This window comes from Homarus americanus, unplaced genomic scaffold (assembly GCF_018991925.1).
Source record: "Homarus americanus isolate GMGI-L3 unplaced genomic scaffold, GMGI_Hamer_2.0 scaffold54679, whole genome shotgun sequence".
Taxonomy (NCBI): Eukaryota; Metazoa; Arthropoda; class Malacostraca; order Decapoda; family Nephropidae; genus Homarus; species Homarus americanus.
This window is the reverse complement of record NW_024722701.1, coordinates 3195169-3220415: the sequence shown is the minus strand read 5'-3', so window position 1 is coordinate 3220415 and position 25247 is coordinate 3195169. Positions and strand designations below refer to the sequence as shown.

At 40.1% G+C, this 25247-nt stretch overlaps 1 long non-coding RNA gene across 2 annotated transcripts; it reads right to left on the bottom strand.

Annotated features, from left to right (window-relative positions):
* Positions 1-18499: 18499 nt before the first annotated feature.
* LOC121863086 lies at positions 18500-24801 on the bottom strand. 2 transcript variants are annotated; one of them, XR_006088338.1, is made up of 8 exons: positions 24698-24755; positions 23804-23956; positions 21711-23275; positions 21256-21367; positions 20665-20817; positions 19764-20139; positions 19157-19420; positions 18500-18745 (listed from the first exon to the last, which is right to left on the bottom strand). It is a non-coding gene; the product is annotated as an uncharacterized LOC121863086 (long non-coding RNA). The 2 variants fall into 2 exon arrangements; XR_006088337.1 differs by having other exon boundaries at positions 18501-18745; positions 23804-24801.
* Positions 24802-25247: the final 446 nt, after the last annotated feature.

Sequence of the window (25247 nt, the reverse complement as noted above, 5' to 3'; positions counted from 1 at the left end):
AAGATCTTGTTACAATATAACCACAGTACATTACTACAAAATCCAAGAATATAATATAAACTAATAGTATAATAGTCATGTAAAACTATGAAGAAATCACAAGATAAATCCAATAAAAGGACATTATAAAACAAGAAACTGTTACAATATAACTAATAGTACATTACCATAAAAATCCAAGAACTGCATATAATATAATCAATAGTACATTACTATAAAACCTAAGATCTTGTTACAATATAACTAATAGTACATTAATATAAAAAACAGAGCTTGTTACAATATAACATAGTACATTACTATAAAAACAGAGCTAAATATATGCAGGTATATTACTATAAAACAGGCTTGTTATAATATATAAATATAGTACATTTATAAAACAGAGTTGTTAAGTAATATACATGGCATATTACTAAGTAAAACAGAGAGCCATACAATATACCATAGTATATTTACATAAACTATGAACTTGTAAATAATAATATAACGAAGTACATTACTATAAAACAGAGCTTGTTACAAGCCATAAATATATAGTACATTATTATAACCAACTGTTACAATATAACCACAGTACATTACTATAAAATAGAGCTTGTTACAATATAACATAGTACACACATAAACCAAGAACTTGTTACAAGGTCATAAAATTGGCTTATACATTATAAATGAGAGCTTGGAAAAGAATATAGTAATATTACTATAAAAACTAAGAACTTGTTACAATATAACTAATAGTGCATTTAATAAATATAATATATAAATATAGCATATTACCATAAACCTATGAACTTGTAAATAAATAAGAATTAAAAATATTACTATAAAACAGAGCTTTGTTACGAGTAATATAGTACATTACTATAAAAATCAAGAACAAATAATGAATCTAGGCTTATTGCGAAACAGGAGCCAGCCAAGAATTTATAATATATATATTATTGCAAAAAACAGAGTTTGTTACAATATAAACATAGTACATTACCATAAAAATCAACTTGTTACAGTATCATAATCAAAAGTACATTATTAAAGAGGAGCCACGCACATAAATATGCAGCATGGCCAATAGTAAACCAAGGAAACTGGTACAAGGAGAATGTGAGCATTACTATAAAACAGAGCTTGTTACAACAAGATAAATATATATATTACTATAAAACCAAGAAACCTGTTACAATATAATGAAGTATGTATTTACTATAAAACAGAAATAAATATAATATTAAATATTTACTTAAAACAGAGTTGTTACAAATATAACATGCTAGTACACATTACTATAAAATTAAGAACTTGTTACAATATAACTAATAGTACATTGGTTATAAAACAGGAGCTGCAGTTACAATATAACATGGCATATTACTACTATATAGTAGACCTTATATACATAATATATACCATAGCGTGGCCATTAAAAACAGAGCTTGTTTTGTTAAATATATACTCATAGTACATTACTATAAAATTAAGAACTTGTTACAACTAAATCAATAGTACACAAAAACAGAGCTTATTACAATATAACATAGTACATTACCATAAACTAAGAACTTGTTACAATATAACATGGTACACATTATAAAACAGGAGCTTGTTACAATATATAACATAGTATTAATAATATAAACCAAGAATCCTGTTACAATATAACATAGCACATTAATAGTAAACTAAGAACTGTTATACTATAACATAAAGACATTATAAAAACAAAGTTTAATAAATATAATATGTATTTACTTTTGCAACTAAGAATCGAAATATATTTACAATCAATAGTATGAGCTACTATAAAACAGAGCTTGTTACAATATAACAGTACATTACCATAAACTAAGAACTTGTTACAATATAACATAGTACATTAATATAAACTGGGAACTAAATGTAGCATGACATTGAGGGAGACCCAAATAATATAAATATATACACACAAGTAAAACCAAGAACTGTTACAATATAATCAATAGTATGACATTATAAAACAAAAGAACTGTTATATAACGTAGTGTATTGGCCATAAAAACAAGATCTTGTTAATATAATATAGTATATATTGGCTGTAAAACAGAGCTGTTGTAATATAACATAGTATATTTACCATAAAACTAAGAAATTGTTACAATATAACTAATAGCAATATTATGTAAAATTAAGAGAACTTGTTACATACAATAGGCACCTAGCATATTAATATAAATTAGAGTTTGTTTACAATTTATATGCACATTAGAGTAAAACAGAGCCACATATAAATATAAAGCAATATTACTACAAAAACAGGACCTTATATATTATAATCTAAGAGTATATTACTAAAACTAAGAAAGCTGAAATATATTATAAATATAGCATGATAATAAAATAGACTTAATATAATATAGTAATATTACTATAAACTAAGAACTTGTCATGATATAAAATTGGTTAGTGCATTAATACAAACAAGGAACTTGTTACAATATAACATAGTGCCATTGGGCAAAAACTAAGAACTTGTTACAATATAAACGTAGTATATTACTATAAAAACAGGAGTTTTGCTTACAATATAACATAGTACATTACTATAAAACAGAGTTTGTTAAATATAATAGTATATAATACAAACAGACCTTGTTACAATATAACATAGTACATTACTATAAACTAAGAATCTGTTACAATATAATATATACACAATAAAATGTATATAGTTATTACAATATAAATATAGTAAGTACATTATAAACAATATTCTGAAAGAAATATAATCAATAGAAGTACTGAGTAAAACTAAGAACTTAGTTACAATATAAATTAATAGTAAGACAATATAAAACAAGAACTGTTATGTTTATAAATATAGTGATGGCTGGCAAATCAAGAACTTATATTATAGGCGAATCATTGAAAGGCTTACCATAAAAAACTAAGAGTTTGTTACAATATATAACTTAATGAAAATATTACTATAAAACTAACACTGTTACAATATAACATAGTACATTACTATAAAACTAAGACCTTGTTACAATATATAATGATGTAGTATGACAATATAAAATCAAGAACTTAAATATATCATATATAACCATTACACAACATAAACTAAGAACTTGTTACAATATAAAATACAGTATACACACATAAAAACTGTTCCAGCCACATGTAACATAACATAGTACATTACCATAAACCAAGAACTTGTTACAATATAACTAATAGCATTACCACAAACTAAGAACTTAATAACATAATATAAGGTTATTTACTTTGCAAACCAAGAATCCTAATACAATATGAATCGAATAGTGTACACAATATAAAAACTGTAATCAGCTATAAATATAATATAAGAAATTTCATTATAAAATCAAGAATCTTGTTACAACATAACATAGTAATTACTATAAAAACTAAGAACTCAAGGTAACAAACGGAATAGTACATTACTATAAAACCAAGAACTTGTTACAACATAAACATAGTAAAATTGGCCACTAAAACTAAGAACTAAAATATAAATATAGCAAATACCATAAAACTGCTAGAACTTTGTTATAAACATAACTAATAGTACATTACCATAAAACTAAGAACTTGTTACAATATAACATATAGTAAATTACCATAAAAACTAAGAATCCTAAATATAACATAGTACACAATATAAAACTAAGAACTTGTTGCTAACATAAATATGGTACATTACTAAGAAAATCAAGAACTTGTTGTTAAATATACCATAGTAAGTTACTATAAAATCAAGAACTTGTTGTTAACATAACATAGTACACACACATAAACTGAACTTGTTACAATATAAACATAGTACATTACTATAAAACTAAGAACTTAAGTTACAATATAACTAGTAAATTACCATAAACTAAGAAACTGTTACAATATAATAGTACATTACTATATAAACTAAGAACTTGTTAATATAAATATAAATGTCACAAAACTAAGAACTTATAAATATATAACCATAGTACATTACCATAAAAATCCAAGAACTTGTTACAATATAAACATAGCAAATTACCATAAACCAAGAACTTGTTACAACATATAACTAATAGTACATTACTATAAAATCATGAACTTGTTATAATGTAACGTAGTAAATATTTCAAAAAGTATCAGAGAGCTTGTTAACATAACATAAAGCTATTACATATAAAAACTAAGAATCATATATAACATAGTACATTACTATAAAACTAAGAACTTGTTACTATATAACTAATAGTACATTACCATAAAACTAAGAACTTGTTACAATATAACATAGTACATTACTATAAAACTAAGAACTTGTTACAATATAACATAGTAAATTACCATAAAACTAAGAACTTGTTACAATATAACTAATAGTACATTACTATAAAACTAAGAACTTGTTACAATATAACGTAGTACATTACTCTAAAACAGACCTTGTTACAATATAACATAGTACATTACTATAAAACTAAGAACTTGTTACTATATAACTAATAGTACATTACCATAAAACTAAGACCTTGTTACAATATTACTAATAGTACATTACTATAAAACTAAGAACTTGTTACAATATAACTAATAGTACATTACTATAAAACTCAGACCTTGTTACAATATTAATTTTATTTTTACTTTTATCCTCTTCACCAAATGATCGGCTTGTTAGCCGCTTGGGCGATCGGTCACTTCTCGGCTACGCACTGTATTGAAATTGAATTTACTTGAATTAAAAGTTTATTTAACCATAAAAACACAGATACAGAGTGGATAATAATAACAATATTTATATGGCTGAACCAGCTGAGAATCTGAGCTCTCTTTTAGGCACCTGATATATACTATGCATTTATCTCAAGGAAGTATAATGTAACAATTAGTATCAAATGGAATAGTACAATAGCATGGTGGTAATAAGAACATCTCATAATGTTACCACGTTTATCACTTCAATATTTATTTATTTTATTTATTTATTATTATTGTTTTTTGTTTTTCAGCTTATTTTATTTGTTATATATATATATATATATATATATATATATATATATATATATATATATATATATATATATATATATATATATATATATATATATATATATATATATATATAATTTTTTTTTTTTTTTTTATGTATATATATATATGTAAATTACAGTGGAATTGAAAAAAACATAAGTATAATGGGGGAGCAGTACAACCTGGGTTGTACAGTAATAATTGAACAAGAGGACAGAGCTGTCAGGATTATGTCTAGTTGGCAATTATGTTTATTGCAATGGTAATTACTTATCTATTTACATGATAATTTCCTATAAAATGGTTTTGATGGTACAATAATAGCAGGCACTGTAAATATAGTAGGTGTTACAAGAAAAGTTAATACTCAATAGATATTTTTTAAGAGATGGTTTAAAGGAAGGGAGCGTAGTCTTTGCTGGGATGGGTGATGGTAAGTTGTTCCACACCTTCACAACGTGATATTTTATGGAGGTCTGTGACTGAGAGGAGCGCATGGTGGGGTGGTCTTAGTAGCTCTGGTTGCCTTAAGTTGTATCTCTGATTATTCCGGAACTGGAAATAATTATTGTCAAGCAAGTGATTGGTAGATTAGTAAACAAAGAGGGTGCAGCAGTAGGTGTTAATATCTTCAAATTTTTAAATTTTCAATATAGCAAGTTTTTCATTTGCATGATCTGTTTTTTCAAGTAGGTCATTGTCTGTGCAACTCTCTCTTGTGCTGTAACCAGAGATTGTGTTTTTGAAGAGCCAGAGGCCCCCTGTAGTGTGTGTGACAGTGTATCAGGTGTTGGTAAACAAGATCATGATAGATTTTTCATTGCTGAGAGAGCGAGTGACTGTCGAGTGTGATACGTGATACCGCACTGTTTATTGACTTTAATGTGATTGGCTTGTATATGGTTTCTCCAGTTAAGTTTCTCATCAACAATAACTCTGCGGAATTTAGTATTTTGTTCGTGCTTGAGAACTGTATTACCAAGGTACAGGGGGTCCAAGTCAGGGGGTATGTTTTTCTTTCTGTAAAAGATCGTGTAGTTGGTTTTCTCAAGGTTTAAGGTCAGTTTATTACGTATTTCCCAGGTCCTGGCTTTAGTTAATTCAGTGTTCATAGTTCTCATCAAGGAATGGTGGTCTGAGTTGCTGGCATAGAGATTACTATTGTCTGCAAATAAGTTGTATTTTATGAGTGAGCTGGCGTGGACTAAGTCGTTTATGCACAACAAAAAAGGTACTGGACCGAGAATGGAACTTTGGGGGACTCCATACAAGATTGGCGAGGAGTCAGATTGGTGATTATTATTGCAGACATACTGCAACCTGTTGGACAGATATGAGGTAAACGAATTGTGGGACAGGCCCCTAATGCTGTAATGATCAAGCTTTGAAAGGAGGATGGTATAGTTGACAGTATCGAAGGCTGTGTTAGTTATCTCTACCCACTTGACAGTTCAACTTTCTTTGGAGTTACTTGGGTATTTAGCTGTAAAAGTATCGCACACAACGGTGGAGATCAGTGAGTCACATCTGTGGTAAACTAACTCGGCGGTAACCGATTCCCGATCGACCAAACTTTTAACTATAATTTTCAAAACTAAATTATTGAAACTTTAATCTTAAATTAAATTAAATCTTGATCACCTCCTTCACATCAGTTTCAAGAACCTTACACTGTTGGCCTTACTCCTGGTGGACATAATCATTTAATTCATCCTAACTTGATGAAAGCTTTGTCAACTGGATCCTGACTGATCTTGTGTCCAGCAGTTTCTCCTGGTCCTTAACTGTGAAACCTGAAGTAGATGTAGCTCAAAATTTCCAGTGTAACTCGACCATCTGTCACATTTATACCAATAATGATGTAACCTTTCATCCTATATTAACTCGACGGGTGTACTGCTTAACTCGTAATTACATTTCTAATACAGATCTTATCCGACAGAAACCTCGCCACCTCGGTCCTGCACCCATGAAGGAGGCATTGGTTCCTGTCTCTTCACTGTCCTGTCTCCACAGAACATCACACATCATTATTTCTAGAGGGTGAAGTTCATCAACCAGCAACATCTTCAACGGGCCTTCCTTCTAGAGGGTGAAGTTCATCAACCAGCAACATCTTCAACGGGCCTTCATTCCTTCCTCAATCATCTGGCACCCTCAGGAGACGTCTTCTTCCTAGAGTCACCTTCCCCCAAAAACTCCACTGCACCAGGCTGATGGCTCTTGTCCATCACCATCCACCAGGCTAATGTGTTGATGGCTCTTGTTCATCACCAGGCTGGTGTGTTGATGGCTCTTGTCCATCACCAGGCTGGTGTGTTGATGGCTCTTGTCCATCACCATCCACTCCACCAAGCTGATGGCTCCTGTCCATCACCATCCACTCCACCAGGCTGGTGTGTTGATGGCTCCTGTCCATCACCATCCACTCCACCAGGCTGATGGCTCCTGTCCATCACCATCCACCAGGCTGGTGTGTTGATGGCTCTTGTTCATCACCATCCACCAGGCTGGTGTGTTGATGGCTCTTGTTCATCACCATCCACCAGGCTGGTGTGTTGATGGCTCCATCCACCAGGCTGGTGTGTTGATGGCTCTTGTTCATCACCATCCACCAGGCTGATGTGTTGGTGGCTCTTGTTCATCACCATCCACCAGGCTGGTGTGTTGATGGCTCTTGTTCATCACCATCCACCAGGCTGGTGTGTTGATGGCTCTTGTCCATCACCATCCACCAGGCTGGTGTATTGATGGCTCTTGTTCATCACCATCCACCAGGCTGGTGTATTGATGGCTCTTGTCCATCACCATCCACCAGGCTGGTGTATTGATGGCTCTTGTTCATCACCATCCACCAGGCTGGTGTGTTGATGGCTCTTGTCCATCACCATCCACCAGGCTGGTGTATTGATGGCTCTTGTTCATCACCATCCACCAGGCTGGTGTATTGATGGCTCTTGTCCATCACCATCCACCAGGCTGGTGTATTGATGGCTCTTGTTCATCACCATCCACCAGGCTGGTGTGTTGATGGCTCATGTTCATCACCATCCACCAGGCTGGTGTGTTGATGGCTCTTGTTCATCACCATCCACCAGGCTGGTGTGTTGATGGCTCTTGTTCATCACCATCCACCAGGCTGGTGTGTTGGTGGCTCTTGTTCATCACCATCCACCAGGCTGATGTGTTGGTGGTTTCTTGTTCATCACCATCCACCAGGCTGATGTGTTGATGGCTCTTGTTCATCACCATCCACCAGGCTGGTGTGTTGATGGCTCTGTTCATCACCATCCACCAGGCTGGTGTGTTGGTGGCTCTTGTTCATCACCATCCACCAGGCTGATGTGTTGGTGGCTCTTGTTCATCACCATCCACTCAGGCTGATATGTTGCGTTCTTTGTTCATCACCATCCACCAGGCTGATGTGTTGGTGGCTCTGTTCATCACCATCCACCAGGCTGATGTGTTGATGGCTCTTGTTCATCACCATCCACCAGGCTGATATGTTGGTGGCTCTTGTTCATCACCATCCACCAGGCTGATGTGTTGATGGCTTCTTGTTCATCACCATCCACCAGGCTGGTGTGTTGATGGTTTGTTCATCACCATCCACCAGGCTGGTGTGTTGGTGGTTTTGTTCATCACCATCCACCAGGCTGGTGTGTTGGTGGCTCTTGTTCATCACCATCCACCAGGCTGATGTGTTGGTGGCTCTTGTTCATCACCATCCACCAGGCTGGTGTGTTGGTGGCTCTTGTCTCATCACCATCCCACCAGGCTGATGTAAGCGGCTCTTGTTCATCACCATCCACCAGGCTGATGTGTTGGTGGCTCTGTTCATCACCATCCACCAGGCTGATATGTTGGTGGCTCTGTTCATCACCATCCACCAGGCTGATGTGTTGATGGCTCTTTGTTCATCACCATCCACCAGGCTGATATGTTGGTGGCTCTTGTTCATCACCATCCACCAGGCTGATGTGTTGATGGCTCTTGTTCATCACCATCCACCTCGTGCTGGTGTGTTGGTGGCTCTGTTCATCACCATCCACCGTAGGCTGGTGTGTTGATGGTTTCTTGTTCATCACCACCACCAGGCTGGTGTGTTGATGGTTTTGTTCATCACTCATCCACCAGGCTGGTGTGTTGATGGCTCTTTTGTTCATCACCATCCACCAGGCTGGTGTGTTGGTGGTTTGTTCATCACCATCCACCAGGCTGGTGTGTTGATGGTTTCTTGTTCATCACTCATCCACCAGGCTGGTGTGTTGGTGGCTCTTGTTCATCACCATCCACCGTGCCATGTGTTGGTGGTTTCTTGTTCATACTGATCCACCAGGCTGGTGTGTTGATGGCTCTGTTCATCACCATCCACCAGGCTGGTGTGTTGGTGGCTCTTGTTCATCACTCATCCACCAGGCTGGTGTGTGTTGATGGTTTCTGTTCATCACCACCATCCACCAGGCTGGTGTGTTGGTGGTTTTGGTATCACCATCCACCAGGCTGGTGTGTTGATGGCTCTTGCTCACCACCATCCACCTCAGGCTGGTGTGCTGCGTTTCGTTCATCACCTCATCCACCAGGCTGGTGTGTTGATGGCTCTTGTTCATCACCATCCACCAGGCTGGTGTGTTGCGGCTCTTGTTCATCACCATCCACTGTAGGCTGGTGTGTTGGTGGCTCTGTTCATCACTCATCCACCAGGCTGGTGTGCTGATGGCTCTTGTTCATCACCAACCACCAGGCTGGTGTGTTGGTGGCTCTTGTTCATCACCATCCACCAGGCTGGTGTGTTGATGGCTCTTGTTCATCACCATCCACCAGGCTGATGTGTTGATGGCTCTGTTCATCACCATCCACCAGGCTGATGTGTGTTGATGGTTTTGTTCATCACCATCCAATTGTGCCATGCTGCGGCTCTTGTTCATCACCATCCACCAGGCTGGTGTGTTGATGGTTTCTGCTCAGTCACCATCCACCAGGCTGGTGTGTTGGTGGTTTCTTGTTCATCACCATCCACCAGGCTGGTGTGTTGGTGGCTCTTGTTCATCACTCATCCACCAGCTGGTGTGTTACGGTTTTGTTCACTACCATCCACCAGGCTGGTGTGTTGGTGGCTCTTGTTCATCACCATCCACCAGGCTGGTGTGTTGATGGCTCTGTTCATCACCATCCACAGGCTGGTGTGTTGATGGCTCTTGTTCATCACATCTCACCAGGCTGGTGTGTTGATGGCTCTTTTGTTCATCACCATCCACCAGGCTGGTGTGTTGATGGTTTTGTTCATCACCATCCACCAGGCTGATGTGTTGATGCTCGTGTTCATCACCATCCACCAGGCTGGTGTGTTGGTGGTTTGTTCATCACCATCCACCAGGCTGGTGTGTTGATGGTTTTGTTCATCACCATCCACCAGGCTGGTGTGTTGGTGGTTTTGTTCATCACCATCCACCAGGCTGGTGTGTTGGTGGTTTGTTCATCACCATCCACCAGGCTGATGTTGGTGGTTTGTTCATCACCATCCACCAGGCTGGTGTGTTGGTGGCTCTTGTTCATCACCATCCACCAGGCTGATGTGTTGGTGGCTCTTGTTCATCACCATCCACCAGGCTGATGTTGGTGGTTCTTGTTCATCACCATCCACCAGGCTGATGTGTTGGTGGTTTTGTTCATCACCATCCACCAGGCTGATGTGTTGGTGTGGCCTTTGGTTCATCACCATCCACCAGGCTGATGTGTTGGTGGCTCTTGTTCATCACCATCCACCAGGCTGATGTGTTGATGGTTCTTGTTCATCAACATCCACCAGGCTGATGTGTTGGTGGCTCTTGTTCAATACCATCCACCAGGCTGATGTTGCGGTTTTGGTTCATCACCATCCACCAGGCTGATGTGTTGGTGGCTCTGTTCACATCACCATCCACCAGGCTGGGCGTTGGTGGCTCTTGTTCATCAACACCATCCACCAGGCTTGATGTGTTGGTGGCTCTTGTTCATCACCATCCACCAGGCTGGTGTGTTGATGGTTTGCTCATCACCATCCACCAGGCTGGTGTGTTGGTGGCTCTTGTTCATCACCATCCACCAGGCTGATGTGTGTTGATGGCTCTTGTTCATCATCATCCACCAGGCTGGACTTCTGGGGGAGGTGTGATGAGACCAGCCCACAAGGATGATGCTAGTGTTTACATTGGTTCTATTAACACCCTTAGTTGTCTGAGCTGGCTGGTCATTAGTAACTACTACACACTAGTTAACAAGCATTGTAAAAAGAGTTCAACCTGCCTAGTTGACCTCTGGCCTAAATTATGGTTCAGCCGAGTCTTGGCTGGGAGGTGTACTGCAGTTAGTTTTATTTCTACTGTTTTTTTATTATGCTGTAGTGATTTACATTGTAAAAGCAATATTGTTTTTATATTTTTCTCCCAGGTGGATTTCAATATTTTATACACAACTTGCCTTTAAATTTCTCTGCCCCTGAAAGTCATAAGGGGTTTTACTTAATGAAACTGATTAATTCGTCACCGAGTTACAAATACTTGTTCCTTTTAATGGCATTGAGAAACTAATTTGAATAAGTCATTAATACAAAATTCAGCCTGTTTTCATTTACATAACAATACAGTACTTCTAAAAAATTTTTTGAGCTGATTCATTGAAAGAAGTTAGTAGTAATAGTGTATGGTCTTGGCATCACAGGACCACCCTACACCCACCTCACTTTGTTACCACTACAAATATCTCCATTGCTGTACAGTATATAACATGTCCTGTAATGTTTTAAGTCTTGGCTAATATTTGTATGTTAACTTATCAAGTCTCAAATTACTCGATAGGTGTTGGTAAATGTACAGTCCCCTTCACTAGTGTGTTTACAGTGGCTCATCAGGTTTTGTGCAGTGTGGCAGCCTTGTGTTTGTTTACATAGAACAGAAGGAAAGTAGCAATAGTAAACATACTACGGAATCAAATTAAAACAATATTAAAACAAATACCTCGCCACATATATCTATGTACAGTATTATTTAATCTTCATAAGAAAACTAACATCCTCTTGTGGCCTTGGTAATGTGCTGGAGGCTTAGTGTTGCAATTCAATATTGTTTATGAAAGCTTTTTGATGGTGGACACACTAGTATACATATAAGGAACATTGGTTAGGTAGCAGGGCAGTTGGGGTGCCCCAGGGAGGTCAGCGTCCCTGCCTATGTCAGCTTTTATCTTGGGTTTGGATCATCCAAAACCTATTTGAGGAACCCCCAACTCAGATGGAAACCTAATCTGCCTGACAAATTATACTCCTGACGTTTTGGTTGAATAAGACTTGTCTGAAAATCTTAATTATGGCTGATAGTTAAGTTTGGGGAACTGGAAAGCCAAAAGCACACAAAGCTGGATAAAGATCAGCCTTAATGGAGTAATGTGATCCCAGAATGATGGCATGACACTTGGGATGGTAGGAATGAGAGTTTGGAAAAAGTCCCTTTTTCTAAAACGCCTGAATCTGCTTTAAGGTAACAAGTACTGATGAAGATGAACTCAGATTCAATGGAATAATTAATTAAAGACTTGAACATTTGTACAAGTTATTTTCCTGAGGTTGATAAAAAATTACTTTCCAATTCTGTTTGAAAGTTAGTACAATAAGGATGGAAATTGTAAAGGTTTTAATTTCCTGCAATAGTGGACTTTGTCCTTAAGGCATGTTAGAAAAATTGATCCACTTGAAGGATAACGAGAAGTAAAGCCATCAAGGTCAGCGCAATTTTCTAACCACAGTATTGGTGAATAAAATATTGCCAACAGAATAGAGAGACTTGGATATGGTGGCCATTTGGATACCTGGACAAATATACCAATGTTTGTGTTACCCATTAAGTGTGACACTATCTGTGGCAGACACTGATCCTACAGAGAAGAGATCATAGAATGCAGCCGTAAAATATCCAGTACCATCCCTCGGTACAACCTACCTCGACAAGAACCAAGACCAAGTAGTGACAAGGACCTGTGTTGATAAGCTGAAGTTCTCTGAACTAGACGGCTCGTCCTTCATAATGCTGCTCGAGAGTGGAGTACTCTTCCCACCTGGTCCCCAATATGTGTTAGAGACTAGCTGACTGAAACTGTCCAGAGGAGGGCCACTTGACTGGTGCCTGCACTGTGGTACCCAGAGACATTAAAACACCTGCAGCTTATTCTATAGGCAGGCAAAGGGTGACTTAATGCAACTCTGTAATACCTCGGAGCATATTAGTACTTTGCCAAGGCTTTTGATAGCGTGGCCCATGAAAGGTTGAAAATTAAACCAGAGACTTTCTCTTTGACCACAACCAGTGTATGGTGACAAATGGCATGAAATTGTCATGCTTACCCTTTACAAGCAGGGTACCATAAGGCACTGTACTGGGCCCATTGTTGTTTGTTTCATAAGTGACCTGCCATGATCTATACACTCCTCCATATAAATGTTTATGGACGATGTGGAGTTATTCAGGAAATTAAGAACTGAACATTGTGCAGAGCTACAGAAAGACCTGTCAGCTTCATCTGTGGTCTAAGGAATGGCTGTTAAGATTCAACGTTACCAAATGCAAGATAACTTACCAACAGTAAGGAGGCATATCACATGTCCCAACTGAACAAAGAAAAAGCATTAATGGAGACCAAATGTGAAAAGGCCTGGGTGTGTATGTCGACAATAAACTGAAGTTCTCGGACCATTGTGAGAAGAAGGTGAGTGACTAAGCTAGTAAGTCTTTACTGTACTGTAATTTTTCCTCTTCTCCACTCATCGCCTTGTCAGTCATTTGGTTGGTTAGTTAAATCTGTTACACACTGTTGGCAAGTTCAGATACCTGATGGTCCGTCCCTCATAACACTTTAAAAGTGAGGTGCTTCCCCTTGTGGACTACTGTCACCCTTTCTGGTCCCTGAGATATGCAAGAGGCTGTCAGTTGATTGAAAATGTCCAAAGGGCCACCAGATGGTGCCTGCACTATGGCACCTCAGTTAACCAGAGATATGAGAACACCTACAACTGCCTATCTTATGATAGACAGGCAAAGTGTGAATTAATATAAGTTCATAAACACCTCAGAGGACAGTACTCACTTGAGTGTCCCTATCTTGATTCTCGACTTATGTTGGGACGGTGGTCTCCCTGCTACGGCAGAGGCTTCAGAGATTATTTTTACCCAACCTCAGTAATTTTACAGTTATTAGCTATTGTTGCACTGCTCTCCAGGCCTTGGCTTATGTCTCATCACCCCATCCCTTGGTTATAGCTACTTACAGTGGCTGTTTCTCATTCCATGTTGGGGCCGGAACACAGTTTTTGCTGGGTACTGGCACGTGGGGAGGAGGGAAAATGAGCGTGCTGATGCTGTGGCAAAAGCAGCCGCTTCTCACCCTGTGTCACCTCATTCCCCTCTCTTGTCTTCCCAGCGAACTCAGATGTTGGAATGTAGACTATGTCTCGCTGCCATACGGCAGGGTGGGGAGGACTGCCGATTGATATACGTGCAGCTCTGTAGATAATTTCAGCTCCCTGCAGCTGAAGACACAGGTGCAGAGTCTACCAAAGGCTTGAGATGCACATTTGATCCGATGTTGAATCTCTTCATCAATGTGGTGGACAGGTGGGAGCCAAGATACTGTAAGTGGGTAACATTAGAGAGGATAGTACCATTAAGCTGGATGGATGGTGGAGTTGTGGCTGAACCAGGGGCAGGCTGAAAGAGAATCTGAGTCTTTCATACATTCACCTCAAGGCCGAAGTGTGTATACGCATCTGCGTAGGTGTTCACGATCTCCTGTAGGTCCTGTTCAGTGTGAGCGACAAGGGTGAGGTCGTCTGCATGCTGAAGTTCAGTGATTGAAGCAGCCGACACCTTTGTTCCTCCCTGGAGTTGTCTTGTGTTGAAAAGACCTCCCCCCCCCCTTCATCTGGTACTCGATGTCCACCCCGCCGGCTAAATTGACACTGGTGCCAGTACACGTCCTTGTTTTACCCCTGTTTAGATGGGGAAGATCTCAGACTGGGTACCATTGTGCAGGACACTGCCATTCATGCCATCTTAGAGATGCCTCACTATGGTGAGCAACCAAAACAACTGAGGGTCTGCCAAAGGGCCTCCCTGTTGACTCAGTTGGAGGCCTTAGTAAGGTTGATGAAGGCCATGTACAAGTATGACGCTGTGACGCTGTTCTCTGCATTTTTCCTCTGTCTGACGGGCAGTGATGATCATTTCAGCAGTGCCACTGGATGGCCTAAAGCCACATTGAGATTCTGGGAGAAAGTTTTCCGCCTCAGGAAGAAGTCTGTGTAGGAGGACTCCGGTGATAATCTTGCCAGCTATGGACAGTACCGTGATCCCATGGTGGTTGCCACAGTCTGACTGGTCTCTCTTGTTCTTATAAATATTGACGATGGAGGCGTCTTTAAGATCTTGGGGGGGGGATTTCCTCTTCCTCCCATATATTCTCCAGGAGAGAGTAGACACAGCTGGTAAACAGAGGTCCTCCTGCTTTATGCATCAGGCCTTGAGGCTTTGTTGTTTTTCATCTGCTTGATGGCAGTAGCTACCTAATCACAGAATGGAGGATAGCTGAGGTGGATCAGTTCTGGATGCTGAAGGACCTGCTGGGTAGTCAAGACATCCACATTGTTAATTCAGTTGAGCAACGAATGGCAGAGCTCTTTCCAGAGCTGACAGATGCCTTCTTCGTCTTTAATTAGGGATTTGCCATAGGATGAGTGGAGGGGAGCCGCACCATTAGTAGTTGGCCTATACATTGCTTTAGTGGAGTTAAAAAATTCATGCATCTTATGATAATCCAAATTTGTTTGCATTTCTCATGTTTATTTTTCAACACTTACATAGTGTGTCTTATAGGCCACACACACACTCATGTTCAGGTTATCTCATAGTTCACACACACACAAGTACAGGGTATCTCATAATTCACACACACACTCATGTTCAGGTTATCTCATAGTTCACACACACACAAGTACAGGGTATCTTATAGTTCACACACACACACAAGTACAGGGTATCTCTTCACACACACACAAGTACAGGTATCTCATAGTTCACACACACACAAGTACAGGGTATCTTATAGTTCACACACACACACACAAGTACAGGGTGTCTTATAGTTCACACACACACACAAGTACAGGGTGTCTTATAGTTCACACACACACACACAAGTACAGGGTGTCTTATAGTTCACACACACCGCCAGGGAATCTTATAGTTCACACACACACACGTCCAGGGTATCTTATAGTTCACACACACACGTCCAGGTGTCTTATAGTTCGACACACACGTACAGGGTGTCTTATAGTTCACACACACACAAGTACAGGTATCTTATAGTTCACACACACACACGTCCAGGGTATCTTATAGTTCACACACACCGCCAGGGTATCTTATAGTTCACACACACACACGTCCAGGGTGTCTATAGTTCACAGACACACACACGTACAGGGTGTCTTATAGTTCACACACACACACAAGTACAGGGTATCTTATAGTTCACACACACACGTCCAGGGTATCTTATAGTTCACACACACCGCCAGGGTATCTTATAGTTCACACACACACACGTCCAGGGTGTCTTATAGTTCACACACACACACACACACACGTCCAGGGTATCTTATAGTTCACACACAAGTCCAGGGTGTCTTATAGTTCACACACACGTCCAGGGTATCTTATAGTTCACACACACACACACACACAAACCAGGGTGTCTTATAGTTCACACACACACACACGTCCAGGGTATCTTATAGTTCACACACACCTCCAGGGTGTCTTAGCAGTCTCACACACACACACGTCCAGGGTATCTTATAGTTCACACACACACACGACCAGGGTATCTTATAGTTCACACACACACAAGTGCAGGGTGTCTTATAGTTACACACACACAAAAGTACAGGGTATCTTATAGTTCACACACACACACACACACACGTCCAGGGTATCTTATACAGTAGTTCACTCACACACAAGTGCAGGTTGTCTTATAGTTCACACACACACAAATACAGGGTGTCGTTTAGTTCTCACACACACACAAGTACAGGGTGTCTTATAGTTCACACACACGTCCAGGGTATCTTATAGTTCACACACACACAAGTACAGGGTGTCTTTTAGTTCACACACACGTCCAGGGTATCTTATAGTTCACACACACACAAGTACAGGGTGTCTTATAGTTCACACACACACACACAAGTACAGGGTGTCTTATAGTTCACACACACACACAACGTCCAGGGTGTGCTATAGTTCACACACACACGTCCAGGGTGTCTTATAGTTCACACACACAAGTACAGGGTGTACATAGTTCACACACACACGTCCAGGGTGTCTTATAGTTCACACACACACAAGTACAGGGTGGCCTTATGGTTCACAATACACACGTCCAGGTATCTTATAGTTCACACACACAAGTACAGGGTAAGTCTTATAGTTCACACACACACACGTCCAGGGTGTCTTATAGTTCACACACACACACACGTCCAGGGTGTCTTATAGTTCACACACACACACGTCCAGGGTGTCTTATAGTTCACACACACACACACACACACTCATATACAGAGTATTCCACTTGTGCTCCTTCATTGACCAACACAAGTCTCTCATCAGTGTTTGGAGTTCTCTCCCTTAAAGTTCCTTCATTGACCAACACAAGTCTCTCATCAGTGTTTGGAGTTCTCTCCCTTAAAGTTCCTTCATTGACCAACACAAGTCTCTCATCAGTGTTTGGAGTTCTCTCCCTTAAAGTTCCTTCCCTCTTAGTTCCCTTCATTGACCAACACAAGTCTCTCATCAGTGTTGGTATTACAAGTGGTAATACTTGTTTTCTTTTCTTTATTTTGTTCAATGTTTCATAAGTCTTTCATGGGTGTTAATAATACATATATATATATTTCTTTCTTTTATTTTTTCAATGTTACAGGTGATGGCTGCTGCTTCCAGCTCCTTGGGTCCTGGCTGCTCCATCCATCTGGCCCCCTCTGCAGACAAGAGAGCCGCTGCGTCCTGGGCTCCATCCATCTGGCCCCCTCTGCAGACAAGAGGGCCGCTGCGTCCTGGGCTCCATCCATCTGGTCCCTCTGCAGACAAGAGGGCCGCTGCTTCCTGGGCTCCATCCATCTGGCCCCCTCTGCAGACAAGAGGGCAGCTGCTCCCTCCCAGTGGCTCACTCTTCAAGATATAAGAAGAGAGATTAGCAACTCTACTATTTCAAAGGCTACTCCTCTCCCCCTCCCCCTCTCCACTCCCTACTACTACTCTACCCTCACTCCTACCTACCTACCTACCTACCCCTTCCCCTTCCCCCTCCCCACCCCCCTTCCCCCCACCCCCCTTCCCCTCCCCCACCCCCCCCCCTCCCTTCCCCTCCCCCACCGCCATCTGCAAGAAAAAGAGAAGTGTGATTAGTATTCCCCACCCCTCCCTCTGCTGCCTCCACCACCACAGCTCCTGTAAAAGATGAGAGAATTGTCATTAGTATACACCTCCTCCCTCTGCTGCTGCTGCCACTCCTGTAAAATATGAGAAGTGTTAGTATATTGTACTGTATACTGGACCATACTTCCCTCACAACTGCTGCTTCAACCAACACCACTGCTGTCGCTGACATCACCACCACACTCCTGTAAAGAAAAGAGAATTATATGTAAAGCTAAATAATAAATATGAAGACTTACTCAAAACATTTAATTTTCCCAATATTAAAAGTAAATGTGAGCTGCTGATAATGTGGCCTCATCCACTGTACTACAGGGTGAGCATAAAGTCTTTCCCTGATTACAAACATTTATTACACAAAACATATGCTAGGAACAAACATACAGTACAGTTTTTTGCAAAGAAACTTTTTGTGATAAGGTACAAGTTGCAAAAAACTGTATGTTTGTACCTAACATATGTTTTGTGTAATAAATATTTGTAATCAGGGAAAGACTTTATGCTCACCCTGTAGTACTCAAGCTAACATGACCAACAAATATGAGCAAATTTCTCAAATATAAGAGAAAAAGGAACAAGTGAGACAAATAACTCACACACACTTGCCGGTGCTCCTCTCTTTCACTCTATCCTCTTGTCGGTTCACTAATCAGTCAAGTGGCTGGTCATTTTTCTGCTACACAGTTGACAAGTACTGGATATGTACAGGCTCTTGAATGTACCCACTCCAGTGTTGGTCAAGTCTGGTCTTCAAGGAACTCGCATCCAGTGCCGGCACAGCGGTCACTGGCAGGTCGTATATCTTCTGGCCAGTGGCATGAATCTTGTCATCTTTGGGTTGATCCAAGTTGTACGGGAACCTAAAATGAGGAGATCCGTCAACGTTAAGTGAATTTATTCCATAAATATCTGTACAAGGATAAACTTAACACTTGGTTTCTATAATTCATCAACTGATTTAAAGATGAGTCACGCAATATTATGAAGTGCATCTTAGTTTTCTCTCGTACTTTTACTGAACCACCTTACAATATTAACTGATATTTTTCAAGTAATCAAAAACAATATACAATAAACCCTGGCTAGTCACAGGGGTTAGGTTCCAAGGAATGGCACAAATTGGTAAAACCGTGAATAGCAACTTAGTGCACTACTGTATACTTACACTGTGTATGAAAAACTTAAGTCACTAATACTACTTACCTTCATATGTGGAAGTTTGGAGATGATGAAGTGTACTGTACATAGGGAGACATCTGGTTACTGAAGCATAGGGAGATCATCAGGATCACTGGTGGAAGAGGGTGATGCAATGGTGGGTGGTGGAGAGGCCTGCAGCCGGGAGGTGACAAATGGCCAGGAGAGGGAGACAAATCAGCTGGGTGAGCAGCCCAGCTGTTGGTCAGGTCTCTGTTACACACTGTTGGCAAGTACTGGGCATGAACTGGCTCCTAAATGTATCAGTGTTGGTCAAGTCTGGTCTTAAAGGCGCTCACGTCCAGTGCCGTCACAACAGTCACTGGCAGCTCATTACAAAGCCATCAAGGAGGATGACATCAAACACCAACTTCCTCCAGACCTGAAAATAAAACAATTATGTAGACATATTTTTGGGGCATTTATGAAAATTTATTCCATAAACATCACTTTCCTCAATGTAATCTAAGTTGTTCTATTAAGAAAAATTTCCCTTATATGTTAAAATTGTAACATTAATTTCCTATACTGCTTCCCATTCCAGTAAGGTACTGTTAAATGATTCACCTCAAGCAAAATGTTCTGTTAACTTTTCCCTTTACTTGCTAAACACTACATTGTAATCCTGTAGGACCAGACCCCACCTAAGCAAACCCTGGCTGGATATTAGGATGATTAAGTGATCTGTTTTAAGGCACTTGCAAAACTTATAATAATAATCATACCACTAAACCTTACACAGTATAATTATTAAACAATTACAAGACTGTTCACACCCAATCAAGACCTATATCATACAGGAGCAGTTGAAAGTGTGTGCGTGGTGAGTGCGTGGTGCGTGTGTGGTGCGTGTGTGGTGCGTGCGTGCATCGTGCGTGTGTGTGTGTGTGTGTGTGTGGGTTTTTACCGTTCATACTAGAGGGTCGAGGAAGCCACCACCAACTGATGCTCCTACGTCTCTAACAGGAATTGTGAAGCTCGTGGACGCTCCCTTCTTACTAGGATCTGACATCAGGGACGGGCGAGTCTCAGCCATACATATTGGAAGGTCACTGAAGCCCTGAAAAAGCCAATATATTTGATCATGTGTCCATCAATCAATCACCAACAACACTCGTACTAAACCTCATAAAATGCAGCAGAAAATTGTTGGATATTTTAATTGTTATATAACAGTACTGTACAGTATTACCAATCAAAGATAGACAAAACCTGTTGAGCAGAACCAACCAGTTATAAATGGATCAACTCTCCTTATACAGTACATCATTGGTACAGTTATATGACATTCTGCTGCAAGTTGCTAGAGGAGTCACACACACACACACATACATACTGTACTGTATATGCAAATGAACAAGATTAAACTCAGGTACCAAGGTGAATTACCCTTAATATACAGAATAATCAAAGTTATTTGATGATAGAGCAGTTTAGCAGCAGTTGTGGGTTAAGGCATGGGTCATATAACACACACATAAGCCTACTGTGTACTGACCTGTTTCCTGTAGTGGTTAGCTTAGGTTGGATGTATGTCGTCGGCGCCGTATATCTTCTGGCCAGTGGCAAGAATCTTGTCATCTTTGGGTTGATCCAAGTTGTACGGGAACCTAAAATGAGGAGATCTGTCAACGTTAAGTGAATTTATTCCATAAATATCTGTACAAGGATAAACTTAACACCTGGTTTCTATAATTCATCAACTGATTTAAAGATGAGTCACGCAACATTATGAAGTGGATCTTAGTTTTCTCTCGTACTTTTACTGAACCACCTTACAATATTAACTGATATTTTTCAAGTAATCAAAAACAATATACAATAAACCCTGGCTAGTCACAGGGGTTAGGTTCCAAGGAATGGCACAAATTGGTAAAACCGTGAATAGCAACTTAGTGCACTACTGTATACCTACACTGTGTATGAGAAACTTAAGTCACTAATACGACTTACCTTCATATGTGGAAGTTTGGAGCTTGATGAAGTGTACTGTACATAGGGAGACATCTGGTTACTGAAGCATAGGGAGATCATCAGGATCACTGGTGGAAGAGGGTGGGTGGTGGAGAGGCCTGCAGCCGGGAGGTGGCAAATGGCCAGGAGAGGGAGACAAATCAGCTGGGTGAGCAGCTGGTTCTTGAAAAACATCGCAATTGGTAGTTGTTTCCTCTTGGCTTTGAGGTCTTTAAACATTTCTTGGTACGGAAATAATACCTGGTTGATTCCTCGGACCATCCTAAGGCTCCGTTCCATGGAAGGGCCGTGGTCAACAATGGAATCAGCTACCACCTTTACCTGTCAAAATGGTTCACCCAAATTGTTCAAGCTCCAACCTTCTTGTTGTAATTCCATAATTTCTTCCTCTTCATCTCTCTCGGCACTTTATACCAACTCTTTCAAATTCTCTTCTGTCAGTTCCTCTCCATGCCCATCAATCAGCTCTTCCACGTCTTCAGCAGCCATATCCACAAACCCCTCACCACCCAACTGACGTGCAACACTCACAATGTCATTCACATCCTTTACTATAGACGGAAATCCCTGAAGTTATTCATACACTCAGGCCATAAGGTGCGCCAACAAGCATTAACTGTCTCTGGTTTGAGTTCATTGAATGCTTCACTAATGTAGTCTGCAATGCTGTACTCCTTCCAACGCTTGCAAACATTGAGAGGCTGAATAAAAGCAGTGGTGTTAGGGGTACTGTAGGAACACCCTCTACAACTGGGTGGCCTGGTGCATTGTCTATCAATAGTAACACACTGAATTCCATCTTCTTGGAGGCAAGATACTTTTCCACTTCCAGGATGAAGCATTTATGGAACCAATCCATGAATGCTTGCACAGTTACCCATGACTTTTTGTTGGACTGCCAAAAAACTGGCAAAAGATTCTTGTTTTCACCCTTTAAAGCCCGAGGGTTTGCCGAGCGGTAAAGAAAGCCAGGTTTGTCAGGGTCATCACTGACTTGCCTTTTACATTTCACTCGACTAGCATCACTAGCAGTCTTTTAGGGGCCATTTTCACACAGTATCACAAAAGTTTTGAGAGTACAACATGAGATGCTGTGTCACAGGCAATGGCTGAGCACAAACAGAGGGAGAGGAGACACTGCAGGCACGTGGGGTGACTCATTGTGCTGCAGGAGAGGCTTGCCACCATAGCCACCATCTACTTACTGTGAATCGTGGAAATTGTAAATTGCAAACCTATGAATGGGCAAGGGTTTACTGTAATCAGCAATCTCTTTAACATAATATGTTAAATGTCTTCAAGCTTCCACAATAAATTACTGTTGCAGTTTTTGTTTATCCTCTCCTCTTCCCCACTTGGGCTGTTGGTCAGGTCTCAGTTACACACTGTTGGCAAGTACTGGGCATGAACTGGCTCCTGAATGTATCAGTGTTGGTCAAGTCTGGTCTTAAAGGCGCTCACGTCCAGTGCCGTCACATCAGTCACTGGCAGCTCATTACAAAGCCATCAAGGAGGATTACATCAAACACCAACTTCCTCCAGACCTGAAAATAAAACAATTATGTAGACATATTTTTTGGGCATAAATGAAAATTTACTCCATAAACATCACTTTCCTCAATGTAATCTTAGTTGTTTTATTAAGAAAAATTTCCCTTATACGTACAAATTGTAACATTAATTTCCTATACTGCTTCCCATTCCAGTAAGGTACTGTTAAATGATTCACCTCAAGCAAAATGTTCTGTTAACTTTTCCCTTTACTTGCTAAACACTACATTGTAATCCTGTAGGACCAGACCCCACCTAAGCAAACCCTGGCTGGATATTAGGATGATTAAGTGATCTGTTTTAAGGCACTTGCAAAACTTATAATAATAATCATACCACTAAACCTTACACAGTATAATTATTAAACAATTACAAGACTGTTCACACCCAATCAAGACCTATATCATACAGGAGCAGTTGAAAGTGCGTGCGTGGTGCTTGCGTGGTGCGTGCGTGGTGCGTGCGTGCTGCATGCGTGGTGCGTGCGTGCATCGTGCGTGTGTGTGTGTGTGGGTTTTTACCGTTCATACTAGAGGGTCGAGGAAGCCACCACCAACTGATGCTCCTACGTCTCTCACAGGAATTGTGAAGCTCGTGGACGCTCCCTTCTTACTAGAATCTGACATCAGGGACGGGTGAGTCTCAGCCATACATATTGGAAGGTCACTGAAGCCCTGAAAAAGCCAATATATTTGATCATGTGTCCATCAATCAATCACCAACAACACTCGTACTAAACCTCATAAAATGCAGCAGAAAATTGTTGGATATTTTAATTGTTATATAACAGTACTGTACAGTATTACCAATCAAAGATAGACAAAACCTGTTGAGCAGAACCAACCAGTTATAAATGGATCAACTCTCCTTATACAGTACATCATTGGTACAGTTATATGACATTCTGCTGCAAGTTGCTAGAGGAGTCACACACACACACACACATATATATATTCAAACATGCGCACACACCTCTGACTTTATCGTCAGTTTCAGAGAATTGATCTCCTAAATCAGCCAGTCTCCCTCACTATCAGCTCTGTCTACCTCCAGTAATCACCAGATCCTTCTCTCTATCCTCCCTGTCTACAGATTTCTTCCCTTCAGTTGTGAATGTTAATATGGAGTCTGTAATCCGTATTCACTTTACATTCTCACACTTTACACACTGTAATGCATTATTTCAGCATTCTACACACTTTACTGTATTATTTCAGCATTCTACACACTATACTGCATTATTTCAGTATTCTACACACTGTACTGCATTATTTCAGCATTCTACACACTGTACTGTATTATTTCAGCATTCTACACACTGTACTGTATTATTTCAGCATTCTACACACTGTACTGCATTATTTCAGCATTCTACACACTGTACTGCATTATTTCAGCATTTAACAAGATCTTACCATATATAGATAATAATGGTTGCCCCTCGTGTAACAAGGATGACCGGCCCAAGAGCCACCTAGGCATGAATTTGTTTAAGGTGTAGAAGCTGTCAGCAACACAACAACCACACCCTGAGTTAACGAGCTGCATGACCCAGTGTCAAGGAATAGTCCGAGAAGACCGGACAACTCGCCAACTGCACTGGCTAACCATTAACCCGGAATACGATCCGCAAATCGATTAACATCCAGGTTCCCAATTACTGCTGGGTAGACAGAGGCAAATGGCAGAAAGAAACTTGCCCATAGCTTCACGCTGCCCGGGGATCGAACCCGAGTCCACTCGCTTGTGAGGCAAGCATGCTGACCATTACACCAGAGGTGCATCATGGTGGCTCTGGAAGGTAAATTATTTTTAATAAATAAAAAAAATAAAAACTTAAGAGTCATAACTTAAGTCTTTGGCCGCTGCATTTGTCAGTTGTTGGAGATGTGCACGAGGGTGGTGGTTGTTCCTGTACTCAACAGGTGGGGGTAGTTGTTCCTGTACTCAACAGGTGAGGTAGTG